We start from the raw sequence: 8,295 nt of genomic DNA on the forward strand, positions 1-8,295 counted from the left end.
GACTTGACCCCAGCTTGGACAGCCTTAGACCATGTATCTACATAATAAAAAATAGTTATATAATATATGGAATGGATATTCTACAACAATCCTCATGTTTGCTTCACACTATGCTTACTTCATTGAGTTCACCATGTATAGACTTCTTCTCCCTTCACACTATGCTCATAAAAGAATATAGAAAATTATTAAATGTTAAGAAATGAGTTCTCTCTCTCCCTCATTGGTTTTGTCCTATTGCTTGCTGTAAATCCCAAATCCTACTAGTTCTAAGGCCCTGAATTTACCATTTTACCCCTCCCTCCCTCCCTCCCACCAATTTATTCCTTACAAATATTAAAAAAAAGGAAGGAAAAGAGATTTATCATAATCACTAAATAAAAAAGTCCTACATCTAACTTCTAAGTTCCTACTCAACAATATCAAAAAACGAAAAGGTAAAAACCTAGCAAGAAAGTCATAATGAAAGTCTTGAAAGTAAATGCCATCCTAACCAATGAAAATCATACATGCACAAAAGGAAAACAAAAGTGGAAAAAAGAAAGAAATGCTCCAGGCAAAAACAAGATATAAGCCCTAACCAGGATTACTCTGATAAATATATTTGTCGACACCCTCAATGACAAAACAAATAAAAGATGAAAATTAATGTTAAAAAGTATTCCCCTAAATTAGAATATGAAAAAAAAAAGAGACCTTTAACTATGCCAGCTCTTAGGCCCTTGAAATCCCAAAAGAGATACTTAAAAGGGATTTACCTAATCATGAGTTCATGACCATTAATGATGACTATTGCACAATGAAGAAAAAAAAAATACATGGAGAAGGTGCTGCTAGCCAAGATTTTTGAACCGCCGTTGACCGGGCTGCCGGATCGTTTGGCTTAGAACCGTTCAAGCAACTAGTTTCATTTTACTCTAAACTCGGTATTTGATCAAAAACCATTGAAAAAGTTAATAATTTATTGATTCGGGCGGTTGAATAGGCAATCCATCAACCAGTTCAATGGTTTTTTATTATTTTTTTATTTTTAATTATTATTATTTTTTATTTATTAATATTGCATGGTGAAGAAAAAAATACATGGAGAAAGTACTGCTAGCCAAGGTTTTTGAACCGCCGTTGACCTAGACGGTCGGACTGTTCAGCCTGGGAACCATTCAGGCAATCGGTTCCGTTTTACTCCAAACCCGTTTTTGGCCAAAAACTATTGCAAAAGTCAATAATTTGTTGACCTGGGCAATCGAACAGGTGACTCATCAACCCGTTCAACGATTTTTGACCATTTTTTATTTTTAATTATTTCTTTATTTTTTAATTTATTTGTCAGAACAAACCATCCATTCGAACCAGACGGTCTGACCGTTGACCCAAAAACCAATGACCAGAACAACTCCGTTTCTAGGTCGTTTTTTAAAACGTTGCTGCTAGCAATGCATGTACTTGTTTAGATCATCACCTTGCCCTTACTATACGACTGCATAAACCTCTATTTGTTCTTTTCCTCTTCCACCCTAAGGTTGTAAAGCAGGGTAGGAAAGCAAGACGCTTTGACTTATGATTTCTGCGCAGAACAGCAGCTGAGATGCTAAAGGACACTGGCTTTTTCGGTTGGAGTCTCCGGTGAAGAGAATAAGAGAGAAGGGGAAAGGAACGACAAAAAGAGAGACTCAAACCGGGAGAGGGCGAGATACAGGCAAAAACAACATTCGCACGTACGGCGGTAGGAGAGCTTTTGAGGGGGAAGAGATGATAGTGAAAAATAGACCATGAAGAAACCTCGAGGAGCAAGCTTTTCCTTGGGAGAGGGCGAGGGGCAGACAGAAGTGATATTCGCACGGAGAAAGGATAACACGATGGAAGTGTTTGAGAGAGAGCTGGGGCCTGGGGGGAGATAGATGAGTACAGTAGGAGGTGACGGTACCATACGTCATAAGAAGACATGTGCCGTGGGCCATCATTTATTGGGAGGGTAGGCTTCTCTTCGTAAGAATTAAGAAAACACTTACCAAACGAGATTGAGAGGATAGAGAGCCCTCACACGCACAAGAGTCCGAGCAAGGGCCAAACTAAGATCTCCCTTAACTGTTGAAGTGTTGAGTTGAAGTTTCCCTAACAGACGAGGTATCGAATTAAGGTCTCCCTTAGTTGACAAGGTGCCAAGTTGAGATCTCCCTCAGTTATTGAGGTATTAAGCCGAGATTTCCCTCAATGACTGAGATGCTGAGCCGAAGTCTCCCTTAGTGGTCGATGTATCATCTTGATTGAACTTGATTCGAATTAGGGACTTGAGCTTGAGCTCAGAAGTTCGAGCTTAGCTCGACTCAAACTCAACTACCTAAGATGTGAAATCAACTCAAATTAATGTATATGTGATCAATGGCATTAGTTAGTTGGAGTATAGAAGACTTTAATATAGAAAAAAAGAAAGGATTTGTAGCCACAGGTTTCATAAGATCCCACAACTAATCACTTGTCCTCATTTGGGATCATGTGTCATGACCTCCCTTTTAATGGCCCCACCTACGAGTAAAAGTTGGGCCAGTTAGGTCGAGTTGAGATCAACCCTAACCCAATTCATGCTGTGGAACCCTCAATCCTAATCCCAATCCAATCTAAAATTGGGCCTCACCTTGGGCTTGGCCCAACTTCTGTACTTCCTTTTTAACAAGTGTTCTTATTTCCCATATTGTTGGGTTGAGGTCAATGTCAATTTAGCTCTAACATTGTGGTATGTAAAAGGACATAATAAATATACATATATACATACAAAAATAAATTAATTAATTAATTAATTAAAAAATGCATTATTGCACGTATGCATACATGCATACATACATTTATAAATACTTAAATAAATAATTCTTGCATAATATTTATACATACAAATATGAAACTGAATTGGATTCAGGTTTGGTTGGATTGGCTAAAACCTCAACCCTAATCCAGTTCGAAGTTATATTTCTACTTTTTAACCCTAATCCTAACCTTAACTTCAATCCAACCCAAGTTACAGCCCAAGTTGTGTTGCTTCTCCCTTCACATATTCAAAGGGCAATGCATAAAATGGTATACGGATTCACCATATATAGTTTGTCACCGATACCATTAATTACACTAATAGATGATAGATGGATGAATCATTCATCCGATAAAGCGTTTGTTTGCCTTACTCATTAGGTGTGTGTATCGAAAACCGAAAAAGTGAATCAAATTGATGAAACTAAATAAAAAATTTGATTAATCTAATTGGTTGGTTTGGTTTAAATTAACCAATATGAAAAATCGGTGGCTAACCGTTGTGTGTATTATATATTTTTTATATATTTTATATTATCTATATTATATATATATATATATATATTATGTTTATAATATATAATATATTATATATATTTCTAGTATTTATATTATATATTCTATATTTATTTATAATATATATTATAAATATAAAAAACTCAAAAAACCAAAGAACTGAACCAATTGAAAACCAAACTGATCAACTAGTTAATTGGTTGAATTCAGTTCACTTTTCCAAAAAATATGGGTTTGAAAAATAGGCCCACAGTTTAATTAACCGTATCATGAACACCCCCATTTCTCATAAGAGGAATGATCTTCTAAGGCTAAATTTGGGAATACATATTTGTAAGTTTTTATTCAAATAAATACTTATTTGGACTAGGGCCACACTAATAATCACTTATTCAAGATAATCTACATTTTCTACGACAGTATGGTAACCCTGCGCTTAAACAAGTAAATGAAAGCCTTTGATTTGTTGCCATGCCCCACCTTGAATCACATCATTTTGAAAATGTCTATACTATCTCTGTTTGAAATAAATGCTTTTTCACAAGCACTCATGAGTGATTATTTTCCAAATATGGGCTAAGTGACGAGGTACGATGACATTTATTTTACCTCTAGTGGCCCTAGACCCTAGATAGGAGGCACAGTTTTGCATGAATTGATTTGGGCAAAGCTCTCTTAAGACTCAAAGTCAGGCTTCTTCGGGCTGCCTTGAAACCCATCCATGATCTATATTGGCCTGTCCTTTCAGATTGCATCAGGATATATTTGAATCTGATCTGACATTATTTATATCAGATTTAATTTGATCTAAAGATCCAATCGGATCTAATAGGACTTGATTTGAATTCGAATCCTATCGATAAATTAGATCTTTAGATCTGATTCGATTCAACTTGTTTTCTTTAAAATTTAATAAATTATTAAAAGAAAAAAATATACTAATAAATTTGAATCCTATCAGATCCAATCGGATCTTCTTTGGATCCGACATGAATAATGTTAGATCGGATTCAAATCCAATCTAATCCATTTGCATCCCTACCTAAACCCGAATTTCCTATACAACTACCAATAGGTAAGTCCATGTGGGGGGCAGTAATTCCCATTTCACCCATTTAATTTTGTTTTGTGAAGGAGATTTAAGTGGTTAGAGCCCATGTAGGCTTGTCACCCAAAATTAAGGGTGTTAACAATATTCGGAAATCTGATTTTGAATTCAAAATTTGATTATCGTAATTGGTCGAATTCGGGTATATCCTGATTCAATTTGATAAATATTTAAATTCGATGGATTATTTAATTCTTATATATAATATATAAAATATTTTAAATATTTTATGTAATTTATATACTAATCAAATTATATAAATACTTTATATAAATAAAATATTCATTTTATATATTTATTAATTACTTAAAATAATTAATCAGTTGAATATTCAAATTGAATAGAATATTTGAATATCAAATAAAATTTTCTAATTTGATTCGAATTCGGATATTGCTAGATTTGACTCGAATTTGATTTGTTTACGCCCCTACCCAAAATACAAGCGGGGAGGTGCACATGTAGTTGCTCAATTCAAAACTGACCTGGAACTGAAACAACTTTGGCCACCAGGTCTCCAAGTTAGTAGCTTGACTGTCCAGTCCGAATGGATAGCCCATTGAAATTAAAAAAAAATTAAAAATTAAATGGCCAAAACTGTTGCTCAGGTTGAATAGGTCGATGGATCTACCAACTGGGTCAGTGGGTTGCTGACCAACATGGTGTTTAGAAGTGTGGGCATTTTTTGGGACCGATTTTTAAGAAAAAATGCCCATGCTTCCAAGACCCGTTTTTTGGGAAGAAACCCTTTTTTTTTTTGTTTGAAAGTGTTTCTGCCACGTAGGCAGTGAACAACACTGTTTGATAAGATGATTTTCATCACCGAATTTTATTTATGTGCACACATTACGCTGTAAGATGATGTACACTAATATCATACTAAATTATTATCAAATGGTCCAGATTAATTGGATGATTGTTTTATAATATTTGGATTAAAAAATTAAATCCAACGGTTGAAAATATTGTTGAATAGATCAATAATTATGCCCAGGCTCGCATTCTACGGCATGAACAATTATGCCCTGATCCTCGACCGCCTCGTGCGTCGGGATCGTCTGCTTGTAAACATCGAATCAGGTGATGAGCCCTTCAACGTGCCTAGCTTTCCATGGGTCAAACTCACCAGGAATGATTTTGATTATCCTCTCAGAGACCTTGACCAGAGGAATCCCCTGCTTCAGTTCATTGTAGAGAATGGCATGGCTACGTCCAACAACCAGGGTCTCGTCGTCAACAGCTTCGACGAGCTGGAGTCAATTTACCTAGACTACTAGAACCGTCAGTTCCTGCCCAAAGGCTTGGTGTGTGGGACCTCTATGCTTAGCTGAATCGCCAAATCCGACAGGAGTCCAGCCTCGCCAGAAACCTGCGTGGGTGCAATGGCTCGATAAGAAGTCAGCCGAGGGTTGGTCTGTCTTGTATGTTGCTTTTGGGTTCCAAGCAGAGATCTCGTCGGAACAACTTTGAGAGATCGCGATCGGGTTGGAGCGGCCTAAAGTAGATTTCTTGTGGGTCGTCAGATCGAAGGGAGTGGAATTAAAAGTCGATGGATTCGAGGAGAGGGTGAAAGACAGAGGACTAGTTGTAAAGGAGTAGGTGAACCAGAGGGAGATACTGGAGCACCAGAGCGTAAATGGGTTCATGAGTCACTATGGTTGGAACTCGGTGTTGGAGAGTATGTGCATCGGTGCCGACCCTAGCTTGGGCAATGATGGCAGACCAATACTTGAATTCGAGGATGGTAGTGGATGAGATCGGCGTGGGTCTAAGAGTTCTCGCAAACAATGGTTCATCAGTTCGAGGTTTCGTGGACTCAGAGATGATAGAGAAGATGGTGAAGGAATTAATAGGGGGAGAAGACGGAGAGAGGGTGAGGAAGTAGGTGAAAGAGATGAAGAAAGCAGCTAGAATGGCCATGGAAGAAGGTGGGTCATCAGGCGACGACCAACTTCCTCCGGCGACAGCAGTGACTAAGATACTTTCGGCGCGCAGAGATTACAAAGGTTCTGTGAGAGAAGATAATGTTCGGCGGCAAGAAGAAAGAAGAGGACCGATTTTCATAACCCTACCATTTATTGGATTAATGTTTCAGTGGGCCGAGAAGCACCGTTGGAACATTCCCACTAGTGCCAACTCAGATTACACATAAGCGCCATTTAGGATATACTATTCGCCAGGTCAGTTAACCGTTGGTCACCAATGCATGAAACGGCAAATTTGGCGTTGGCGTTTCATGCATTGGCGGGTCCCGACTTACGAGGTATGTCCGATTTTTCAATGAACGCATATACAATATATGGGCGTTTGTTGAAATGCGTATATGTAAAAATGGCGACGGTTCCAAACATCCCCAAATCAACAATAGTTGACGATTAAAACAAACCAGTTGCTTGAACAGTTTCGGGGCCATATGGTCTACCGTCCAGGTCAACTACGGTTAGAAAACCATGTATTAAACAATCATCATTTAATAAGAGTAATAACCTAGGGTAGAAACATTCTTCATGACCCTTGGATCCCACACAGCATTTTGAACCAAGGTGAGTTTTAGGTCACAGTAGTAAGGTGTCTGAGCTTATTGATTTTGTTAATAGTTGTTGGAAGACAGACCTAGTTTGTTCAAAATTTGATGAATTTACAGCCCCTAGAATTTTTGACATTGAGATTCCTGTAAAGCATCTTTCTCATCAGAATCGTCTAATCTGGATTTTCACACCTCACGACCATTTTACTAGCGCCTCATGTTACAAGTTATTAAGTGCTGACATGGTTGATTCTTCTATTAGATTGTTTGCTGTTATTTGAAGGATCTTTCGTCACATTCTATATCTGAAAAGTCTTCTTGCCAAATACACAAGGAAGATCGATAATATTTGCCCCCTTTGCTCTCAAGCTGATGAAGATTTGGATCATATTTTTCTTCATTGTCAAGCCGTATGTCCCATCTGGTTTGGATCGTGTTTAGCTCTCAATATTGACGAGTTCCAGGATAAGCACCTTGAAGACTGGCTGGCTCATCCTTTTAGTGGCATAAACTTAAAGCGACTCTCGAAGGATTTGAGTTGTTTAAGCAAATTCTCTTTCTTTATTTGGCATTGCTAGAAGGTGAGGTGTAAGTTGGCAATGGAAAAAACCACTACTTTTAGACCCTAATCTGTTATTGCTGCGGCCATTGCCCAAATAGAAGAGTTAATTGCTCAGAAACTTAATGTTGATTCGGCCTTTAGGCCTTGGGAGTCCTCCTATAGTCACTTGGAGACCTCCTTCTCCACATTTCATAAAGGTCAACGTAGACGATGCCCAGAACCAGTCCAATTCTGGATTGGGGATTATTTTCAGAAATTATAGAGGAAATTAAATTACTCGCTGATCCACAAACCACTGAGGCTCCATCTTTCCGGGCAGGTATTCGTATGGCTAAAGACTTGAAAGTTTCTAATATCTGGATCGAAGGAGATGCCCAGATGGTGGTTAAATCCCTGTTGGATGATCACCCCGATACACCTTGGCGATTATTAATTCTCTATCATTGCTGATTGCAGGGACCTTCTGAAGGAATTCCAATCTTTTACCATCTCCTTCATACCACATACAGTCAATAAAACCGCTCAAGCTATTACAAAATATGCTTGTAATTATATCCCTCCGGATTTTCTTCTGCCTGTACTGAATGTTGAATTGAATGAGCGAATCTGCCTAAGGGCTTTCTTTCATAAATACAGTGACAATATGTGACATCTTTCAAATAGAAGGAAGCAATCTCAAAATTAACTTTGATTCCTCTGGCTGTTAATTACTTACTCATAAGTCATAACACTATCTCTGACATGCTGGGTCCTGTAAATGCCAGCAAAATATTCTAATTAACA

At 37.8% G+C, this 8,295-nt stretch overlaps 1 pseudogene; it reads left to right on the top strand.

The window, feature by feature from the left end:
- Window positions 1-5,391: 5,391 nt before the first annotated feature.
- LOC148878791 (UDP-glycosyltransferase 90A1 pseudogene) lies at window positions 5,392-6,947 on the top strand (annotated as a pseudogene).
- The last annotated feature ends 1,348 nt before the right edge of the window (window positions 6,948-8,295 follow it).

Source organism: Nelumbo lutea, chromosome 1 (genome assembly GCF_056320005.1).
Source record: "Nelumbo lutea isolate HS-2025 chromosome 1, American lotus-T2T, whole genome shotgun sequence".
Classification (NCBI taxonomy): Eukaryota; Viridiplantae; Streptophyta; class Magnoliopsida; order Proteales; family Nelumbonaceae; genus Nelumbo; species Nelumbo lutea.